This window comes from Mus pahari, chromosome 1 (assembly GCF_900095145.1).
Source record: "Mus pahari chromosome 1, PAHARI_EIJ_v1.1, whole genome shotgun sequence".
NCBI classification, from domain to species: Eukaryota; Metazoa; Chordata; class Mammalia; order Rodentia; family Muridae; genus Mus; species Mus pahari.
In genome coordinates this window covers 82,043,659-82,067,228 of record NC_034590.1, presented here as the reverse complement: position 1 = coordinate 82,067,228, position 23,570 = coordinate 82,043,659, and the positions used below count along the sequence as shown (strand labels likewise).

At 49.2% G+C, this 23,570-nt stretch overlaps 1 protein-coding gene across 9 annotated transcripts in view; it reads right to left on the bottom strand.

The window, feature by feature from the left end:
• The window catches only part of Mical2 (microtubule associated monooxygenase, calponin and LIM domain containing 2), a 129,916-nt gene that overhangs the window by 103,479 nt on the left and 2,867 nt on the right, over positions 1-23,570 (bottom strand). For 8 of the 9 annotated variants that reach the window (XR_003845298.1, XM_021194165.2, XM_021194157.2 and 5 more), the window contains exon 2: positions 16,957-17,029. The gene's annotated coding sequence lies outside the window, so the exon portion shown is untranslated. Of the gene's footprint in view, positions 1-16,956; positions 17,030-20,401; positions 20,618-23,570 lie in introns of all 9 variants that reach the window. The other variant, XM_029547136.1, reaches the window with a different exon arrangement.

Sequence of the window (23,570 nt, the reverse complement as noted above, 5' to 3'; positions counted from 1 at the left end):
CTTCTTACTTTTTTTAAAAACTTATTTTATTAGATATTTTCTTCATTTACAGTTCAAATGCTATCCCGAATATCCCCTATACCCTCCCTCCACCTTGCTCCCCTGCCCACCTACTCCCACTTCTTGGCCCTGGCGTTCCCCTGTATGGGACATATAAAGTTTGCAAGACCAAGGGGCATCTCTTCCCAACGATGGCTCTTCTTACTTTTTATTGAGATATGTTCTCACTAAAATGCCCAGAGTGGCATTGAATTCACTGTAGCCTCATTAAGCCTCAGGCTCCTGAGTAGCTGAGATCATAGGCCTGAGCCACCAGGACCAAGGGGGCCACATTTCAGTAACAGCGGAGTCTGGGAATCTGGGGCATTGAAAACAACATCTCCCCCCAGACCCATGCCTGTCTACTGACCAGCCTCTCTCCTTAGAGCTCCAGCATCACTTCCCAGTTATAGGCCCCCATGCAGCCTGGCCAGAGCAGTGACAGACTGCTCTTCTCTGAGCTTGGACATAACTCTGGGTAGAGCCAGGAGGCATGGCTGAGCTACATAGTCCAGGAGGGAAGTGCTTACAGAAGTAAGCTCTCTTCATAGGAGGAGGGGGAAGAGGAGGAGGAGGAAGAGGAGAAGGAGGAAGAGGAGGAGGAAGGAGAGGAGGAGGAAGAGGAAGAGGAGGAAGAGGAAGAGGAGGAAGAGGAAGAGGAGGAGGAAGAGGAGGAGGAAGAAGAGGAAGAGGAGGAGAAAGAGGAGGAAGAGGAGGAAGAGGAAGAGGAGGAGGAGGAGGAGACAGGGGTGAGAAGACACTATAAGATATAAGAGTTGGTACTGAGGGACCACTGAAGCCTCTTTTAAGGTACCCCTACACCCTGCATGTCTATCATATCCTGCCTAAGAAGTCAAGGCAGAAGCAGCAGCCTGATTTTCCCAAAGTCCTGTAACTAAGCTGGGACCAGTGGATCACACGTGCATCTCTGGGTCTCAGCCCACTGTTCTTTCCATTCAACTCTGTTGACCTCAAGAGTCTAACGAGGCCAGCAGATCTGCTACAGATGCTGAGAAATGCAACCCTAGAGCACTCAGGGAATAAATGACCCAGGAGATGATATAATTGCTTCCCCACCTCAAGGATTCATTCCTTCCTGACTCCCTGTGACTCTCTTCTCTCTTGAAAAATGACATGTCAGGCTTTTGACACACACACATTTAATTCTGGCACCCAGGAGGCAGATGCAGGTGGTTCTCTGTGCGTTTGAGGTTAGCCTGGATTATATAGCAAGTTCTAGGCCAGCCAGGGCTACATAGTGAGACCCTGTTGCCACCATACGTGTGTGTGTGTGTGTGTGTCTGTGTGTCTGTGTGTCTGTGTGTCTGTGTGTGTTTACTTAACTCTCTCAGTATGTATATGCACTACACCATAGCATTTTTTGAAGGTCAAAGGGCAATTTGTAGGAATCTGTTCTCTCCCGATACCATGTGGATTCTGGGGATGGAGCACAGACTGTCAGGCTTAGTAGCAGCCCCTTTGTCAACTGAGCTATCTCACCATGGTCTTCTTTGATCATTCTCCAGCACTCATCACAAAATCATGAGGAGGTCAGAAGTCAGTGAGAAAGTTGGGCTTCTTTGTCCCTCCACAGACCCAAATAGATAAGATACCCGCACTATCTCTTTTTCTTGGTCTCAAGGTCTAGAAAAAGTGTGGGGTGGGGTGGGAGGAGGGGATCGCAATGATGGCAAATTAACCTACTTGAGATCTGGCCAGTTGAGATCAAGAACATCACAAGTGGGCAATTTCGAGGTCAGCTCAAGGTTTCAGACAACAAACGAAAGGGTGTGCCTTTAAAGATCTGCTCGGCAACAGAAGGAGGATATTCCAGGGAGAGACAAGGTCAAGGAATCAATTATTCAGAAACATGACCCAGATCCTGGGGGTGAGGCTGGGCGAGAAGGGAGCTCACTGGTCACTCCACTGCAGCAAGAAACCCAAACGCTTCATTGCTTGATGCCTTGTTGACTGTCTAAGAAAATCCATTTATGGCTAAATGGCCCTTCCAGACCCTCTAGGATTTAGATATGGCTGGAGTTCAACAGAGAAGAGAGACCATGGAGTTCTGAGGAGTGCCCCCAGCTCAGCCCTCAAATTATGCTGCCTGGGCAGGTTGCTGCCTGCTTAAAGCAAGTTTCTCATCTGGACAATGGGAGTAAATTCACCTGCCTGATGGGGACGATGGCAGCATGGTCTTTGTAAATGGCAAAGTGCAATGTGAACTAGGAATTTAAGCCATAATCATGTAACAGCACACACTTTCCCTGCCCCGAAGAAATGTGTAATCTGGGAATGTTTTGGAAAACGACTCAAGGTACCTATTTGGCCAACATCTCATTCTCTGTAATTTGGGCAAATTGTATGTTTCAACTTGGCACTAGAGACAGAGCTGGCGGGTGGAGTTCACATTAGAGCTTGCCTGGCCTTGTGTCAAGTCAAGACTGAATGAATGAGCCAGGAGAGACCCACAATGCAATGTGGGAGGAGAACACATGGTCACTCAGAAACAAAGCAAGACAATTCATGGGCTCCTGAGAGGAGTGAGCTGGCCAGAAAGGCACACATGCCTCGCCCCACACTTGCTTCAGACAATGCTGGAATTCACTGCTTGCTGCCAACCTTCCTCCAGGGACATAGTCTGGGTGCTATGTGTCTTCAGGAAAAATGTTTGTGTGTAGTGGGAGGTATCTCAGGCTGGCACACACTGCTCATTCTGGACCTCTTTGCCTGGATCTGAGTCTAATACTAGGAAATCAGAACTCTAAAGCAGCTTTCCTTTGAGTCCAATCCACCTCTCATACTGTCCCCCTGTGTGTCCTCAGTGCCCACCAAGCCAGTCTCTGAATGCATCAACACGTCATCAGTGGTCACCCTAGCCTGGACTGGATGGCCCCTGCTGTTCTTCCCTGATCCTTACTCTCCCTTCAACAAGACCTGTTCCTGTGAGAGAGGTTAAGTCATTTCCCCTGTGTCCCTTCAGCTCAGGGCCCTGGATGAGTGCCAACAAAGGCAGACACAGGTCTTAAGATGTTCTCGAAGTGGAGTTTACAAAAGAGAGGCAAAGGAGGAGAAAGCAGGGAACAGAAAGAAAGGCCTTAGTGCTTGTCCATGGCCCATGGTCCAATTCTCCACTCTCCATTGGTTACTTTTACAACCTGCAGAAAGTCTTTTCAGACTGGGCTTCAGTTTCCTCACTTGATAATGAGGGGTTTGTTCTAAATAAACTTTCTCACGATAAAGGTTTATATTACACGCAGAAGATCAGAGGCCTGGTCTTTATGTGTGTGTGACCTGGGGCAAGTGCCCTGAAAGCTTAAGACATGTCATGTCAGACCTGGCCACAAACAAGGGAATATAATGCAACTGTCTCTCATATGGAGTACAGTGTGGCAGAGCTTCAGGGTTCATAAGCCCTAAATGAACTTGGGGCTCAGCCAATGAGTATCTACTACCCACCTTCCCTGTGCTGGAGCTGTGTTGGGCTCAGACAGGAAGGTTGGGTGGTGGCTCCTTGCACAAAAGTCTTTCTCAGCCAGTAGGTGAGAGGCAACCAGGTACAGCCACCATACTGGTATGTCTAAGAAACCCACAAAGTACCATGGGGCCAAGCCCTTCTAAGAGGCAAAGAAAGCTGCTTAGGGGAACAACATGCATGTACTGGAAACTGTGAACTGCTTCAGAACCATGGGAATGGAGCTAGGGATGGAGGAGGGGCAGAAAATGAGGCAGGACAATGAGAAGTGGTGTGGGTGGTGAGGGAGAAGGCCCCCAAGATGGTTGGTCAGGTATGTCTCCAAGGAGGCTAACCCCAGGGCTTTATACTATCTTTACACTTAGTTTCCTTTAGTCTACCAGAACTTCTAAGCTCAAGACAGAATGACATCAAGTCTAACTGGTACAACACTTAACAGGTTGCCAATGTATAATCTGTCCCATTGCCTAAGGGGGAAAGGTCCCCAGAGGATAAATCAACGAGAAAGCCACAGAAGCAAGCCAGCTGAGCGTGGCTGTTTCCTAACCAAATTATTACGTTGGCTTCCGGTGACCACCCACAAGATTTGGTTACATCCTAATTGTTGCTGTAGAAATGTTTCCACACCTGCTTGGAAGAAAGAGTTCAGAGTTAGAAAATATTTCTAGTGATTTATTTTCACATTCAAAGAAAATCCAAACGTCTCAGAGTCTTTAAGAGGAGGAAATAGACACAGATGTGAAATCTGAGATCTACAAGGGATCTGTCCATGCTTTGGAGAAGCAAAGACCCCGCTACGCCCTCCCTCACACGCAGATGCCCTTTCTAGCACATAAGAGGCATGTTTAGACTATTAGGAAGAAGGATCCCCTGTCTGGTTGCTCACACCACTCCTGAGAGAAAATTCACTATTTAGTGAGTGCTGGCCACACACAGTCAGCACTGCCAGGACAAGACATGCTGAATCCCAGCAACTCCACACAGACTGGAGGCTCTAAGGCCTCAGAGTTTGGGTAGCACCTGCCTTGGCCCTACAACATGGCAGGGCTCAAGCCCAGGTTGACATGCGCAACACTTAGGGTCCTTCCATTAAAGCCGAGGTACACTGAACATGAAAGCCTGATACAGCTGTGGTGGCTTGCAATAGCATGTGAGCTTGGCAAGTTCTGAGAGCAGTCACCTGATTAGGAGTTAACACCCCACCCATCGTCATCCCCATTACCATGCCCACAGCCCTCAGGGCCTGTGCCAATTGGTAAACAGGCTAGCCTGCCTCGGCTACATTCTATCAGCCTGAGCTGTAGGCTTGGTAGTAATGCCTCACTGGAGAAGTCAGAGCAAGCAGGGGCCTCAACACATCTAGCCTGCTTCTCAGGGGAAGCTTCCAGGAACAGTAGACAGGAGTGTTAGACATCCTGAATTTGGAAGTCTACTGTAGCCTAACCAGAGTTTAAGAAACCTGGAATCACATCTCTGTCTGCCTAGAGCTCATGAGATCTATGAAGAACAGCAGGGACATAAGGGGCTCTTTGAAGGTCTGCTTGGGTTGCCTGCACAATGGCAGGGAGATGAACATGGCTGGGTCAGCGCAACATTAGTCAGATTCCCAGAGGCCTCTGCACACTGCTATCTAGCCACTCAAAAGACCAACCAGTCTACATTCTGACCAACAGCCAAACAGCCAAACATGGTCTACATATCACACCTGACCAGAAGGTCCCAGACTCCATTGCCACCAGGGTCCTAGGTGTCTCTATCTATACAACAAAGAGGTTAACATAACCAGTGATTCCCTTTCCAACTGTTTACAGACCCTGGCTTCAGAGACATAGATGACTGCTAACAGACTAGTCATGGAATTACCTGTGGAACAGGCTTTGTTCTGGCTAGTTACTATGCTCTGCATTGGCAAATCCTCCCACCTGCCTTGGAAAGAGCTAGAACTGTGTCATGCACTTGAACCAAAGTTCCAACTAGCACTAACCACAGTAATCGGAGGATCCATGGTGGAGCAGCCTAAGTCCAGGCCCACACTTGTTCCTTGACACAAAGCCTCCCTTTGTGATCAGTCAGAATGAAGAAATGGCATCTCCCAGGAACTTGACCTCGTGCCAGGCAATATCTGAGAAGCAGAAGGTCCCCTGTGGACCTGATTTGGTGGTACATGTGTCCCGGTGGATCCCAAGAGCTTGAGAAGCCCCAGGGAAAGGAATTCAATGGTATTCCTCTCTGATGTTCTCCACATCTAGCTGCAGAGAGTCAGGGTCTTCCTTAAGGACTCTATGAACTTAGATGAGGCTTGGAATGTTCCTGGCACTCAGGAAATACTTGTTGAATAAAGGCTGGGGTGTGGCTCAGGAGGAGAGTTGTTTGCTTGGCATGTGCAAGGTTTGGGTTCAATCCTCAGTACCATTAAGAAAAGGGTGTGGGGGCTGTGTGAATTTAGAACCTGGATATACTGGAGCATGGCTGGCGCAGGAGCCACTTGGTATGAGTTTAGTTAGAGACACCAGGGCAGGTTCAAACCAAGCATGCAAAGAGTGAAGTTTCCACACCCCAGCCTGCTGGACAGAGGACAAAGGCTCAGATTTTGAGCCAACTCTGGGATTTACCTCAGGCAGCCAGGAGCTTCCGATTGAGCAAGAGAAACGCCTTCATTTAAACTTTCCCCAGTCAACATCTGTGGCTGTACAGTCTGGTTCCTTTGCTTTAACATAGTTAGTGGTTCTTGGAAAGGTTGTCTCTGAGCTTCAGTTTCTGATCTAAACTGATGCTAGGGGCTGAGAATGCATCTCAGTTGGTAGTGTGCTTCCCTGACACACACCCACACCACATAAAGCCAGACATAGTGGGGTATGGCCGTAATCCTAGCACTTGGGAAGTAGAGGAAGGAGCCTCAAAGGTTCAAGGTCATCTTCAGCTTCATAGTCAGTTTGAGGCCAGGCTAGGATCCAGGAGTCTCTGTCTCAAAATTTTTTTCTTTTAATTTATAATTAACTTAATTCTAGAACCCACTCCATAATGACAGTTTGAGGGTTAAATGAGATAATATGGTAAAGGACTTAGCCCAGCACTAGTTTTCAGCATGTACTTAGAGGTGACACAGCTGTTACTGCTTCATTAGAGTGGGTGACAAGGGACACACCTGGAACCCTCTGCCTGACATAATCCTTCCAGAAGAGGGAGGAGGCATCCTTGGGCAAACTAGTTAACCTTTATGCTTCAGTTTCATGGCACATGAAAGAGAGTCAATGCTACAGAATAAAAGAGTTACATGAGAATTACCTTAGAATAGCAGCTGCCACTAAGCACGAGGTAAGGCTGACTTAGTATTCTTCCTTATCTTCTCATAACAGACTCCACCCCATCTCCCATCCCTCAACCCAAGATGCAGGCTGAGGATGTATGCAGTCTTTCCTGAAAAGCCTCAGGAAGGTCTGGTGCCCTTAGGTCAAGCCACCCCTTAGGCTGGGTGGGGTAACCGGGGAGCTGCCTGTAGCTGGGGGTTGGGGGAGCACATTAGAAAGGGGACTATGGCCCAGGAAGCCTGTCAGTCAGCCATTCTCCTCCTGGGGCTGGATTCTTCAGAGCCCCCCCCCCCAGCACCTTCCGACATACTCTCTTTTTATGTAAGCTCATGTCCCTTAAACAGAGAATCCTGACAAACAACAGCCCCGAACAGATGGCTGCTTTATCACCACCGAATCTGCCCAGGAAGGAGAGCTAGCTGTCTAACCACAGCGAGACCCAGGCAACCGGGACAAAGCAAACAAAGGCAGCAAGTGTCTGTACGCTGGCTGCAGAGGGGTGGCCATGGCAAGCCCCTGGATTAGTACTCTCAGGATACAAGAAACTGCTAGAACAAGACGGAGCAGCCTGGCCCTGCAGTCCTGGCAACAACCCGGCCTCAGACTTTGCCGTCAGTGTCTGGAAAGCAGGAGAGGAAGACAGAAGGAGGCTAGAGTTGATTTTCATGGAATTCAAAGCGGTACCCCGCCCTTCAAAAGTATAATAGCTATTTAATATAGCTCTTTGGAGGAGGAAGAAAGAGGAGAAAAGAGGGGAGGAAGGGAAGAGAAAGTACCTTGTTGGAGTACTTGTGCTCTTTGTAGGACCTTACCCAGCCTACACTGTTGTCCTGAGAGTCAGCTGATCATTTGGCCCCCTTTCCAAATGAGGAGACTGAGGCTTACAATGTTCAGCAGTCAAACTCATCAATCACATAGCTCCTGCCTTCACCTCCCAATGTCTTATTTTCATTCTAATCCCCCTGCCTGGGATCTCTCATGGATCATTTCTGTTGACACTGGTGTCCTGCTGCATCCTCTCTTCCCTGACCAGCCGGCACAGGAAGTAGCATCCCTCAGAGAGAGAAGAGACTGCCTGGAGGCAGACAGGAGAGGCAGCTTCAGCTACCCCACGTGTGTTTCAGGGCAAGATGCCTTCTCTCCACCTAAGAATTTTTAATCTTGGGAGCTGATGAGATAGTTCACTGGCTTCAGTGTTCGCCACCAAACCACGAGGACCCACAAGCTTGACCCCAGTACCCACATGCAAATCAGACATAGTGCCATGGACTTGTCATCCCAGTATTGTGGGAGCAGAGACAGGCAGATCCTGGGGTTCACTGGCCAATGAGCCTCGCTTACTTGGCAAGCCCCAGGCCAGTGATAGTATCTCAAAACACAAGGTGGATGGCTCCTGAGGAATGACCCCCAAGACTTCTGGCCTCTACACATAAGCACACATAAGCACTCATGTATGCACACACACACACACACACACACACACACACACACACACACACACACACATACACTCCTGAACAGTCACAGAAAGATTTTTAATCTCCGAGAGCTCTATGTGAGGCTCGGGGGACCACATGAGCGAGCGCACCTGCCAGAATCCCATGGGGAGTTAGGGGTTTGTTTTTGTTCTTTGTTGTCTCTCCCAGGAGAGTCTGACTTACCAGGTAGAGTGGCTGCAGTGCCTGGCATGTGGTGTTGAGCTCAACAAAGTTATCTTTGCTTGGTCTCACTGTCTCATTACCTTCCAGGCCAGCACCCCAAGATAATCTATTTTTCTATTTTTAGATAGACTGACCCAAGCCTTCTAGTAGTCTTTAAACTCTCCCCAGGAAAGGAAGTTCTACCCTCAGGGAAGTTTTTAAAGTTGCCAAAAATAATAAAATCTCTAGCTTGACAGCCCAAACAAATAACCAAACACACTAGCCCCCTGCTCTCCTGCAGCATTAGCCTCATGAATGAGCATGCTTAGCTGCCTGCCTCCCGGCTCTCATAAAGCCTAGCACCCTAGTGTACAGGGTAACCCAGACAACCAGTTGGGGAAGGCCTGTCCAGACATAAACATTGCCTGGCACAAAAGGGGACCCAGCAAAAGGCAGAGGTGGGAACTTCCAATTTTTGCTGGAGAATGAAGTTGGGAGCGATAGTCGAATGATGTGACGATTCTCCTGACATAGTAATTAGTTAAGAGGCAAGAAATAGGCAGGGTCTACACTGTAAGCCAAGCTTTGGGGTCATCACCGGCCAACCCCCAGAGGATATGCACAGCTTAGAGCCTGCCCGACAGCCCAGGGGGTTGGGCAGTAGCTACCCCCATTACAGGGATCCCACAGGTAAGTCATTCCATCCTTTTCCTTATTTCTCTCTGCCACGGAGACAAATCTAAGAAACTGGCTTATCTTTCCTCATGGCCTGGTTTGGTTCACTTCTGCTAGTTGGTGAGCACTGGTGATGGGGTTGTAGCACTGCCTGGTATTGGAGGAGGAAGCACAGAAACCAAGCTGGAACTGGGGCTCAGGAAGAAGAGGGAGGAGGAAAGGTGCCCCCACGGTGAGGCCATCAGGGACATCGGCTCTGAGTCAAATGGTGCCGTTTACAGGGCAATGGCTACTTCTAAAGCTGGAATGAGAGCCAACTCTTGGCTGCTCTTCTCCCACTGTGACCACATTCCTGACAAAGGCAACAGAAGGAGGAAAGGATTTATTTTGGCTCACAGTTTAAAGGAACCAATCCATCATGGTGGGGAAAGCATGACAGCTGGGACTCCATCCATGGTTGCAGGATATTGATATACAGCTTATTACACCCATGGTGGCAGGATATTGATATACAGCTTATTATACCCATGGTTGCAGGATATTGATATACAGCTTATTACACCTATGGTGGCAGGATATTGATATACAGCTTATTATACCCATGGTGGCAGGATATTGATATATAGCTTATTACATCTTGACAGACCAAGACATAGAAGTAGGTTTGGCCTAGAACCCTCAGTCACAGTCCCTACTGTCCATAATGTCTGCCAGCTAGACCTGTCCAAAAGGTTGTCTAGCCTCTCAGAACAGCGCCACCATTTGGGTGCCAAGAGTTCAAACATACAGCCCTGTGGAAGATAACTCATATGCAAACCATAACAACTAACGTGCTAAGATAAAAGCTGCCATATGTCAGCCCTTTCCAGTGAGGCTGGAACTAGGCACAGAGCACTGTTCGCAAATCATTCCATCCAATGCTTCCAACACGTGAGCAGGCACCATATGCTCTCTTCACATGAGGACATAGAGACAAGAAAACTAAAGCATCTATACAACGTCACATACCTTAGACGGAGGAGAGCATGAGCCCCGGTCAGGCACACTCCACTAGAGTCCCAGCCTCTGCCTGGCAGCCTGAGATATGGTGGATGCTCAAAACATAACCCTGGGAAAGCGTGCTCTACTCCGGAGCTGGCTAAGTTCTGAACCAGGGACTGCCGACTCCCCCATGGAGGCAGATGGAGAAGGGGTGGAAAGGAGTGGAAAGAGCCTTTCTGGGTAGGCAGTGCTGGAGCCAAGCCTGGGAGGAGGAGGAGGAGGATGGAAAGGGGAAGTGTTGCAGAGCCAAAGCAAAAACAGGGGCACTGCAGGTAGCGGGGCTGTGGATGCTAATAAGGCAGGCCAGTGTGGAAGCTCGGGAGTAGGTGTCCACCTGAGGGTGGGTGGGAGAGATCTGAGCCTCTCCACTGGGAACAATTCTACTGGGACCTCTGTCACCTAGAGCCTGGAGGCCCTTCATCACCTGCTTCTTTAGTAAATTATGGAGTGCATTCACAGGCACATGCACTTCAAAACCCAGCGGCTTCTCCTCTGGTGGCCAAGATGAAAACTCAACTCCACAGCAGGAGTGTTTGAGCTTCCAGTCTGCGCTGCTCTGCTGACCTGCCAGGCGTGGATTCAAGCCCAAGCTGAGAATCTAAAAGGTTGCTGCGTGCATGTAGGGAGCCTCTAGGCCCCAGCGTTCAAAGCTGCCAGGGAGAAGAAAGGGGTGCTGGCTCAAGCAAAGCTGGAGGCTTGGAGTCCTCCCAGTAAGGGGTGGAAGGGGCTTTTCTTACTGCAGTCCCTTCTTCAGGACCCTTCCATTGAGCTCAACTTTCCTGCTGAGGGACCCTGGGCCATGGCCCCCATTTTAAGGGCTGGCTTAGCCACATTATAGCTAACAGCACAATTACCTGTTTCTCCTCAAGAAGGAAACATTCCCATCATCCTCTGAGACTCACACTCACATGGTTCCTCCTCCTCCTCCTCCTCCTCCTCCTCCTCCGTGAAGCCTGGGCCCCTTCCTGCCCTCTCCTCCTCCAACTTTAAGGTCCCCCCAAACTCTCTCTAGGCCCCACTGTCTCTACTCCTACTGGACCCTAAATGCCTGGTTCCAGCCCTGCCCTCAGACCACAAAGGGGAAATAGGGGTGGCCAATGATCAGCTAAGGCCAAGCTTTCAGTGTGTACTTGGTCTGAGAATGACAGGGCCAGAAAGCAAAGGGTGGGAAGCAAAAAGCAAGACTATATTAAGGTGTGCAGGTGCTCTACCCTCCTCCCCAAGGGCTGTGAGATGATTCATTGCGGGTGTGGCCAATCTGAGATGATGTCCCAAGGCCTCCTGGGACGAGTAGGGACATCCAGTTCATGTCTTTTCACCTTAAGTCTTTGGACAAATGAAATTTAGATATAGCCCAGACTGGTCTTTAAGTTGCTGTAATCCACCTGCCTCAGCCTCTTGAGTTGAACATTCATGCATGGCTCATGTACTTTATTAAGAGTTGTTATTAGTTTTTGTTTGTTTGTTTTTGAGACAGTCTGTAACCCAGGCTAACCTAGAATTCACTGTGTAGCTCACGTGGTCTTTAATCACACAACAACACTACCTCAGCCTCCCAGGTGCTGGTATTCCAGGTGTGCACACAGCATCTAACTTCTTGGCACCTTGCTGCTCATAAACACTCATGGGTCCCAACTGCCTCGAGCCAGACCCCAGTATGCTAAGGGGCATCTGCCGGGCCCCCTCATCCTTTCATACTGACCTTTCATTGTTTTTCTTTCCTTGGATACAAGCTCCTCCACTGAGAGTTGGGTCCTGTTATGTCCTGCTACTTCCCCCCCCCCTTGAAAACCCAGAACTAGCTGGCTTGCTTTAGAAGAATAGAGCCATCTTGTAAATACCCGTGGAATGACTGAACAGACCTTAGAATGTCCTGGGAAGGCTGGACATGTAGCTCAGTTGGTAGAAGAAATGCCTGTCTAGCTTGCATGGAGCCCAGAGTATGCCCTGAGCAAATGTATAAAGTCAGGTATGTGCCTGTAATCCTAGTACTCAGAAGGTAAAGGCAGGGACGATCAGGAGCTTAAGGTTATCCTTGACTATATAGCAAAGTTCAAGTCCAGCTTAAACACATGCAACTTGTCTAAAACTAAACAAAATGAAAACATCAAATCCTAGAGGTTTAATGGCAAAGTGTGGCTAGTGAGCCTCTGCCCTCCTGCTCCCCAATATTCTGGAGTTGCCTAGGTTGGAATAGGTGGAAACTAAACTATTTCTGGCTTGTCTGACTGGGCCCTAGGGGGTCTCTGGGTATCCCACCCTGTCTTAGATAGAAGACCCTTCCCATATGTCCAAAATCACTCACCCACTCAGAGGCTCTGCTTATTCTCACCGTCCTCCAGCATGCGCAGAGGGAGAGATGCTCTCTGCATCCTCCCACTTGCCATCTGTACTCCGCCTACCCCTCAAGATCCACATCAAACAGTACTGCTGCCTTCTCCTCTCCTAGGAAACTTTCCAGGTCTTCCCAGCCCATAGAAAACATTCCTCACACCAAGACCTTCCCCCCTGTCATCTGGACTAGTCATGAACTTCCTGGTGACTGAGCTGAGGTTTCTTAAATCCCCTGCTGCCACCGCTCTTGTTTACACACATGTGTTTCTTGTTTTCCTGGCACCATAGACCTTCTGGGAAGAGCTGCCAAGCCTGGTGGATTCCAATGTCCTCATAGCACAAGGAACAGGCACACAGTAGGTACTCCATAAATGTTTCGCAATTCACTTCCCAATGTAAACAAGCCACCTTCTCATCAGCCTCTCCCTGGCCTGGCCTGGCCGGCCTCTCCCACACCCTGCATCTCTCCTCCCAGCCTAGCCGAAGCTTGCTTATCTGCATAGGCAGCTTGGACCTGTGTCTTCAAAGGTTCCTGGATAGAGCCCACCAGACGGTTTGCAAAGCACCACGGGTCTGGAAAAGTTAAGTGTCTGGTTCCTTCTCCAAACCAGGGGTTCTGAATGCTGATTCCTTCAGACAGGGAGCCTAACAGAGGAACCACAAAGAAGGAGGTGGAGGTGGCATCAGAAACCAAAACTGAAGTCTCAGCTTGCTGAACATCAGCTCTCAGCCAACCCACATCACAAGGACTGGCTGAACCTCCAGTGACTTTTTCTTTTTCAGACAGGACCTCACACGATAGCCCAGGCTGGGCTGGAACTCACTCTGTAGCACAAGCTAGCCTTGACCTCCCACAGATCCTCCTATCACAGCCTCCCCCTACCCTGCTCCCCACCCCTCCCAGTGCTAGGATTACAAGCGTGAGTCACCCAAACCTGCTTTCCCATTGTTACTTCTGCTCTTCAGGGGAGAGTCAGGTGGATGGAGGATGCCATGTCTTGAAGATGCTGTGTGGGGCCTGGGCTAGACACTAGAGGACAGAATGATCTTCCTGCCTGGCTCCTCGAGGTCAGAGGCTGGAGCAGCTGCTGTGCACCTGAGCAGCTGAGGCTCAGGTGAGCAGGAGTCAACAGAGGCCTGACTCAGATTTATAAGTCACACTCTTTCCACATAGCCTTATCAGCTCTGATTAGCCAATCGTACTCCCGGACTAGCTGACACTTTGGGAGGAGGAGGAAATACACTCACCAAATTCTCAAAAACTTCGGAAGCCCCTCAAAGGCATTTTTCCCTTCTCTTGTTCCTTGGCTCATGTACCAATCAAAGAGGTAAACTGTTTGGAGCTGCCTCCAGACAATGCTCTCCATGCATTTGCAAGCTGAAGTCACCTTTCCCGTAGGTAACTGACAGCTGACTCCACACAGTGCTGTGGCCACTTTAGCCTTATACAAGATGAACTTGCATTAGGGCAAGAGGAGAACTTATCTTCATGTGGAAAGACTTCGAGACACAGAGTGCACATGTGGCAGGGCTGAGGCAAGAAGCTGCCTCAGGTAGAAGCCTCAAGCCAATTGCTGCCACTAAAGCATTGGCCAGAGAAAGCTGGCAGTCCTGAGAGGTGGGTGGACCCCAGTGGCTATTGACCGGAGCCACCTCTGAGACCTTCATCTTCCAGAAGAGGGAGGCAGCTTCCATGGTAATAGGACTGGCCTACTTCCCTAGCTTCCACAGCAACGGCAGAGCCAGCTAGTGACCAGGACACAGGATGTGTGGAGGAAAAGCAACCATTTCCTGTGAAACTTGTGGACCAGAGAAGGGGAAGTTGGTGTATGAGCTCTGAGGAAAACAGACCTTCCTAACAGCTCAGGAGAAAAGGCTCCAGGACTGGACGAGGAAGCAAGTGACTCATGAGTCTCAGAGATGGGATTCCAGCCTCCAGACTGAGAAGTGGGCGAGTGGCTAAGAAGGCAGACACATGAACCTACCCTGAGGTGACATGGGGCACTCAGGCCACACAGGGCTTGGTTTAGTTTTATGTGTTTTTCTTATTGTTGGTTATTGTTTTCAGTTTTTCAGTGATGGGGCCATGTGACTGCTAGGGAAACACTTTAACATTGATCTTTACCTCCAGCCCCATTTTGTTTTTAAAGGATGTCTAAATTCTTTTTAATGAGTTCAAGTTCTCCAGGCCAGAAAACCTCTAGCCTAGAGCGCTGCACACTCATCCTCAGAGGAGGTGCCTATTAGCCTAGAGGCCTTTGCATCTGAGAGGCAGCCCAGACCTAAAAGTTGTCCTGGAGCTCTGTGGGAACTGGGGACATATGATGTCAAAGCGGGGGTGGGGGGGAAGGAAGCTGCAAGAGTCATATCTCATCTGGCTGCCAGTAGGTACCTTGTCATAGGTAGGAAAAGGATGGCGCCAACAGGGCTTTTGGAATCCATGTTCTCAAAGCAAGCTGGCTAAAGTGTGAGGTCCCCTAAAGGACGCTCTATAGCACTACACCAGAGGGCTCTCTGGTGACCCTGCGTGGTGGTGACCTGGAGGATGCTATGGCCAAGGAGTATAAACCTAAAATGATCCCCCAAGCTGCCAGCATTTAAGGTGGCAGTGCATGCTTGCTCCCCAGCACGGTGCATGCTTGCTCCCCAGCACTAAGGACTGCTGGTTCAAAACATCCTGGGCTGCATATTGGGACCTTGTCCAATTTAACCAGAGTGGATAACAGTGAAAGAGCTTATGGAGTAAAGGCATCTGCTACCAAGCCTGACAGCCTGAGGTCAATCCCTGGGACCTACGTGGTAGAGAGAGGACCAACTCTTGCAGGTTGCCCTCTGACCTACACATGTGCTCTATGGGCACTCTGACCTCCATACTATGCACAGATAAATAAATAAAAATGTAATTAAAAAATTAACCAACACAGTTGTTCAAGTCACAGTCAAGACAATCTTTTGCCGACATTCCTACAGACCAACCCGAGAAAGACCATTACCCTACTGAGAGCTTTTTCAGGCGATTCTAGGCTCTGTCAAGTTGACAGTTAACTCTGACTACGGCAGGGCCAGATGAGATTCTGAAGAGCTAGATTGGGAGTGTGGAAAAGGTTCAGAAATGCTGTAACCGTTTTATTCTCTCAAGAATATGCACGCAAGAAGAATTGGAAATGAGAAAAATATGGTGGTACATGCCTCAGTATGCAGGAGGCTGGGGTGGGAGGTTCGAGGCCAGCCTAGTGTGCATAGTGAATGAGTTTGAGGTGTTTGTACTGCAGAGAGTTTGAGTTCCCGGCTTACCCTCAAAGAGTACAGAATGAGATCCTTACTCTCAAAAAACCTAAATAGGCAAAATTCAGGAATAATATAATAACATTTGTCTAATGCCCAACAGAGTAATAGATATTTAAGTGTCAGCAGATGGAATGAATGAAGACCCCTGTGAAATTGGGACCCTTCTCACCCTAAGGCTCTGAGTCTAGTGATGTGCAGGTGTCACCAAGAAGGCAAGCTTCCCACAGCTCTTTATTGCCTATGGTAGTGCCCCAACTGAAACACTCTTTAAAGCCCCACTACTTAAGAACAAAAGTCGCTTAGGCAACAATACAAATGGAAGGTTTAAAGGCAAGAGAAACTCGAATCCTATCTGTGCTTTAAGACTTCTTAGGCCAAGTCAAGAGTGGGCAGAAGAATGACCCGACTTGTGCCATCGGGTACTGCTGAGCCCATTGCCCTATTTAGTCCTCATGTGCATCCTGTGAGGGTAATTGTGTCACTAAACCTAACTGAAAATCCAATTCTACCTGTGACAGCCCGCCTCCAGTAGACAGTATATCAGAGGTCTCGAATGGCAGATCAGATGTCCTGAGTGAGGGATGAGCCAACCTGGGCCCCCATTGGAACAACTGATGCTAAGAAAGAAGAGAAGAGAGAGAAGGGGAGAGAAATGGAGAGGAAGAAGAAGAGGGAGGCAGAGGAAGGAAGAAGGAAGAGAAGTGAGGATTACCCCAGCCCCCTCAACAGGTCCCATGAATACTCAATTCTTTCCACTTGCCACTCATAAGCACAATTTATTCCATGACACAAATCCAGGGTGTCCCCAAGACATATGTGAGAGACAGGTGCCAGCAGCCCTGCTCAAATGTCCAAACTGTAAACACAGCAAGTTGCCATGCTACCACCGGCCGCCAGGTTAGCACCAGCAGCAAGCTGGCAGAGGTTGAGCTCAGCCCTCACCTCCTCTCCAGGCCAGGACATGGCAGGAAAGGAGGCTCTGGTGGCTGTGAGGTCATGAAAGTCGGAGAATAGGCAGCGTTTCAGACGGGATGCTGGGCTCTGTGAGCTTCTGAGCCCTACAGAAACGATTCTTTCTGCAGAGCGGGCTGCTCCTTTGGAAGAGGGTACCCTCCCTCAGGCCCCAATCCACCCCAGCTCTGCTGCTTTGACTTACCACAGGCAAACAGGAACCTCCCGGTCCGTTTCTGGGGTCAGGAGCCACTATGTCCACATTTCTTCGCCTTGACCTGGAAGAAGGGAAGGGAGGGTGTAAGGGGGCAGGGTTTTTGTGTTTGTTTGTTTGTTTGTTCCCTACAGAATATATGCTTCAGGGAAAGATAGATGGACCATATTCTACAACCCTAACTAGGGAGCTTCATAATGGGTCGCTGTACTTGGAAAGATGGGATGGCACACAGAGACCCTGCAACCACAAATAAAGTTAAAAGACAAAGCCGGGGCACAGAGGAAGTCTGCTATGGGACCTGGCCTTAATTGCTCTACTCAGTTTTTAGAGCACCCCTAAATGTAGTCAAAGGGTAGCCATTTAGGCAGCATTAAGTCCTTGGTGGGAAGCCCAGGCTTCCTAAACTTACGTGGCCCAAGGATTAGGTGGGCCAGTCTCTTCTGGTGGCTTCCTCCTGCCTGCTGGGTTTGTTCAGACCCTGCCCACGCCCCCTGCCCACGCCCCCTGCCCACACCTCTGTGTGTTCTTGCCTCTGCTTATTTCTGTTGAGGACATCCTAGTCATCCTCCAAGGTGCTCCGTGACTAACAAGCTGGCCCTACCCCTTCCTCCTCCAAGATGTCCCCTGGAAGGTTCCCCATTGCGTGTATTCCATACCCAGTCCTAGTGTGCAGGCAGCAGTGAGAAGCTGGTCCTGCATACCACACTTCAGGCAAAAGAAGAGCCACCAGATCTGGACCACAGCACAACAGTTGCATGCTGAGCTGGGCTCTAACAAGCCTGAGCCTCCAGCTGTTGGTAGCCACCCCAGCACCTATTTATAGTCCTCCTCCATGACTCTCAACTGGCTCACATTGGTGTATTCTCTCAAGGGTCAGTCAACAGCCACTTGGAGACAAACAAATCCCTATGGACAGCTGCCCATCTCAGTTAAAATCTGGGTTTGTGAGCTGGGTAGAGTGGCACACACCTTTAATCCCAGCACTTGGGAGGCAGAGGCAGATGGATCTCTGTGAGTTCGAGACCATCCTGTTCTATACAGTGAGTTCCAGGACAGCCAAGCCTACATAGTGAGTCTCTCTCTCAAACAAATAAACAAACACAAAATAAAATCTGGTTTTGTATCACAGACTGAGAAAACAAAGGTAGAAACTCTGTCCCCAGGGCTCCGGACATGTGGAATTCTGAGGCAGAGGAATTGCAAGCTAAGGCCAACCTATGCTACATGATAAGGCCCTGTCTCAAAAAAGTAAAAGTAAAAACACATTGTCTGAGGCTCTTATCCTAAGCACATAAACTCAAGGCAGGGTGAGAACTTCGTGACCAAGACATCATAGGACCCTTCCAACTTGACATCCCACGGCTCTGTGACTCATGCTCTCTCTTCTTCCTCCAGCAGAGAGGTCAGGATCATCTAAAGCCACCCCGGTTGCCCTTCCCTGAGCACCTCAAGCTTCACAGGAGTCCAAAGGGAAAGATAAAACTCTGGAGATGCCAGCTAATCTCAGAGCAGCCTGAGACTGCCTGCTCAATCCTGCAGGTGGCAAGAGGGGGCGTGAGGGAGGGCTGCTGTTGCTATGGATACCAAAAAATGCTCCTCTCATTCATACCATCTGTCGGAGCCAGGATAGAAGACAAACCGTTGGTTGCCCTCACTCCCTTGGCCTACCTTTCTAACTGATTACAACTGCAGGCTAAATTTAAATGCCGCTCTGAAATCGGGACATATAAGGTCTCTCTGCCTGCATCTGAAGAGTTTCATAATGGGTAGAGCTGGAGAGCAATGAGGAATTAGACTGGGAGGCAATCTAAGCCGTATTGTACAGCCACCACAATTAGTGATCTAAAAAAAAAAAAAAAAAAAAAAAAAGCTGTTCCTCTCTCTGGCTGAAGATGAAGTTTCAGCAATAAACAGACATCTGCTAGGAGCTCTTGAAGAGAGGCAGCATAAACACCCCAGGGAGCAACCATAAACAGGGAGCTTTCTCCAGGAAGCTACTGCTTACCAGGGTAGAAGGGAAGGAAGTGAGGAGGAGGCTGCAGGGAGTGAAGGACAGAGGATGGGGTGCCTAGAGGCTGGGTGGGATGGAGGGGGCGCCACAAGAGCAGGGCTGGGTGGGGGGAGTAGGCAGACAGGCAGAAGGAGCTCAGCTTGGGGAAAAATGAAGAACTGGGTGACTTTTATAGGAAACCGAAGTTTGAGCCCCAGAGGGGGGCTTCTAGAGGAGTCCGTTCATGCTATTCAGTGTGGAAATTGACCACTGAAAACAGGGAGGTATTGGACTGCAGGCCCGTGCAGGGCAGTTTGTAAATATTTTAATTTCATTTCTACATCAGTCTCGAGATCAGGATGACTCTAACTACCTCTTCTTTATAGGCCTAGATGGTAGGATTCATGAGCTTTGCAAGGCCACATGTCTAGGATTCGACCCCATGTCTGTCTGTCTTAGATGCTTCGTTTGTCTGCTTGCTTGTTTTTGCCTCTATCATCTGCATGGAGAACTTGTTCCTGATGTTTATCCTCAGTGCCTGGATGTCCCAAATCCCCCAGATTTAAAGCAAGGGGATTCTGACAAAAGAGACACTGAAATATAGGAAGGAGGCAATTGTTGAGTTCTGGCCAATTCATTACTGAGTCTCAGAGATCCTGTGGGCCCTCTGCTCCACCCTGGTCACTTCCTAGCAGACAGAAGGAAAAGCGAAGCAAGTAACGGGCAGAGAAATGTGCCCACAGCGTGTGTACAGGAGGCTTGGAACAGCAACCACATTGTGAGAAGAGAGCCCAAGGACCATATCCATATCCTCTGTCTTACAGTGTGTGTGTGTGTGTGTGTGTGTGTGTGTGTGTGTGTGTGTGTGTGAGTAACATGCATCCATATGCACATGTTAGAGTGAATACATGCATGTGTGCCCCTCCATGCTGTTTACCCTCTCCCTTGACTGTCAGACCCCCAGTTTTTTCAGGAAGAAATGCTTGCCCATTACCATCTTTGCATCCAAATGTGAAAGGTCCAACTGTCCCCACCCATGGGCTATCAACTCCATGAATACTGCACAGAACCTTAGGATAAGCAGGCACTTAACACAGGGGTCAGCAGTCAGATCCCCCACAGACCTGGGTCTACTCTGCCTCAGGAAGCTGCTCTCTTTAATGACTGAAAGATCTCAGTAACTCTTCTCCATGCCCATCTTCCTCCTCTGCTCCTTATGCGCCTGGCTCTCAGCACCCTGAGACCTGGATCCAGTCCTCACACAAGTGGCCAAGGCCAGCATTTAGTCTGTGAGCAAAGCAGCAATCTCTACAGCTCAGCACGATGATATGAAGGTGGCAAGTCCAGGACAGAGTGTTCTACACACTCTCTCCTGTTTCTGGCATGTGCTGAGCTTCCGGGCTGGGTGTGTCCGAAACTTGGGCCTGAGAATGTTCCACTAACCTGTGGCTCTAGCGGTGCAGGGGCCAGCAACAACTGACTAGCTCCCTACTGTTCAGCTCCTGCAGACAGCCGAGAAAGGACGTGAGCTCTGGGAATGCCCCGTTGCCCAGGAAAGGTTCTGCTGTAACATTTCTACGCCCCGGGAGTAATGTAGGCAAGCTACAGGAGGAGTGCTAGAGCCACGAGGTATCCAGGCAGCCACAGAGAGGTGGAGATCTGGGGGAGAGAGGAATGCAGTCCTGGGTAGAAACATTAATCCACACAAAGAACATGCTAAGAGGTTGGGGTTGTAGCTCAGTGGGGAATGTGCTTGCCCCAGCACTGTATAAAATGGCCATGGTGCATATCTATTATCCTAGTACTCAGGGATTCCATGAAGGCAGGGGAATCACAAACTCAAGTTCATTCACCCACACATAATAAATTTGAGGCCAGCCTGGGCTACACAAGACCTTATCTTTAAAACAAAAACAAGCCTGCAGAGGTAGCGAAGGCCGTTAATCTCAGCCCTTGGAAGGCACAGGCAGGCAGATGTCTGTGAATGAGGCTATCCTTGTTTATACAGTGTCAGGTCAGACAGAGCTACATAATGAGACCGTATAAAAACGAGACAAAACGAAACAGAACGACACCCCTGAAATCTCCAACACGACAAACACGGCGTGGACACAGTGAGTCCACACCGTCCCTGCACACTCACTGAGCCAGGGACTCTTCCCCATGCTCACAGCAATGCACAGATGTGCACACGGGACAGAGCAAGAGAATGGAAGAAACAAGACCACACTCGATGTCACAAAAGGCTGTGTGCTTGGGGGGATGATCCTTTCCAACCTGACAGAAAAGGGCGCATCCCCAAATCAGACTGCAGCAGCAGCTTATGACCAGAGGGGCCTTGGCACCACCGCTCCGGACAGCTTTAATGTCGGCCACCAGCGGAGAATCAATGTTTTAGAAGGGGTGCCTTGTCATCAGGGACCAGGCATGTGCCCTACGCCTGGAGCAGGTGCCCAGGAGAAAAGAGAAGCTAGTGTAGGTGGGTCAGGGTACCCTAGAATGAACTGCAGAAGTGTTTGTGCTTAAAGATTTTTCCAAGAGGCAGCACAGGCCAGCAGAGCCTGGAGCCTAGAGCCTGGGCCTGCCTGCTTTTCTGTCATCTCTGGTGGCTCAGCCTCCAGAAAAACAAAATGAACCTAATATACAAACAATTATGATCTGAGCAAATTTCAGAATCCCAGTAGCTCTAAGGTACTGTCAATACACATGGCTGTAGCCAATACCCATGAGTCCAAGCTTGTTACTGGCACTTAAGCTTGTCTACAGGTGCCCAAGAAGTTGGGGGGGGGGGTTGTGTTTCTAAAGAGAATATAATATGAATTTCTATCATGAAAACATTTTTACTATAAATATTTGAGGGAGAAAAAAAAAAGTAAAGAGTAATATCATGCCCAGCAGTTGATACCTACAATTCCAGCTCTGGGACGCTGAGACAGGAGGAACTTAAGTTCAAAGCCTGCCTGAGCAACTTCGTGAGAGCCCCTCTTAAGCTTAAAAACATTAAAGAGTGCAGGGGATGTGGCTTGGAGGTTGAATACTTGACTACCATGCGTGAGAGAGCTCAGGCTAGGGTCTCCAGTATGGAAGCCATCCAGCCAAAGACCTAAAAAGTAGCAAGAAAGGAAAAATATCAACTCAAATGCTGACACAACCTGAGCATTAAAATGTTGTTATATTTGCTGAAAAAATAAATAAAAGATTAGTTGTATGTAGTGGTACACATTTGCAATCCCAACACCTGGGAAGTAGAGGCAGGAGAGTTCAGGAGTTCGAGGCCATTGTCAACTACATATTGAGTTCAAGTCCAGCCTGAGCTACATAAGACCCTTTCTCAGAAAAGCTAAAGGGGGGAAAAATAAGATAACGAAAGTAAAATTCTAAGTCTTCACAGAGAGGTATTGCTCAAAGAAGGGACAGGGTTGGGGTAAGAGGTGAGGGCATGAACCCTGTTCTCTACGCAGCCCAGTGTCAGAGTTACAGTTTGGTCTCGATGGAACTAAACTCAAAGCTTGAACAGAATGACCTCAGCAGCTGTCAGCCACGTGTGATGTGCAAGGCCAGCTGCTGCTCAGGGCACACACGTGGCCATCTGGGCTCCACACCACAGACCAAAGTGGCGAGGGTGAATGTTGGAAATAACTCTCCTATGATTTCAGGATGCTTATGGACTGACGTTCACTGCTCTAACAGCCACACGTGCATGAGCAAGTCACCATTCCAAACACGCACCATAGTCACACGAGCCCCTGACAGTCCCCTCATTCTGAACACGCCCTTTGAGTGGCTGCAGTGCTGCTGAGCAGATGCTTGCCGAGCCCCTGCTGTGTGTCCACTGTGTGCAGGCTTTGTTCCTGAGGATCCAGAGGCGGACGAAGTGGACCCCAGTCTCCAGGGGCTTGCTGTGCTCCCGGGAGAGATAAGCTCTTGAAACGGAGATTAATTGCTCATAGATTGGAGGGGACCTTCTCCAGTTCATAACAGGCAGCAAGGCACTAGTGGTCGAATACAGAATGTGCATAGATCTGTACTCCGACAGACAGCTGGAGATGTCATTCCTGACAAGCAGGCCTGTGTGCCTATCTTGATGTGGACAGGTGACACTATATGATACTGCTGTCTCTGTCCTGTGCAGCAATGACCACAGTATTACAAGGGAATGCTCTTTTTAAATGATGTGTGCTGGACTGTGTAGAGAAAAAAATGACATAAAGAATGGCATCAGAAGTCAGCTTTAAAATAGTTCAGAAAGAAAAATCCAGAGGGTCAGCAAGATGGCTCAGCAGGTGAAGGGGCTTGCTGCCAAGTCCAGTGACCTGAGTTCAATATCAGGGACACACATACCTGAAGGAGAGAACGGACTCCCCCAGATTGTCCTCTGACCTCTGCACAGGAACTGTGTCACATGTGCCCTTACATATACACACACATAGTAAACAAATAAAAAATAAATGAAGTTTACAACAAAAAAGAACGGAGAGAGCCAGGCATGGTGGCGCACACCTTTAATCCCCGTACTCAGGAGGTAGAGGCAGGCGGATTTCTGAGTTCGAGGCCAGCCTGGTCTACAGAGTGAGTTCTAGGACAGCCAGGGCTATACAGAGAAACCCTGTCT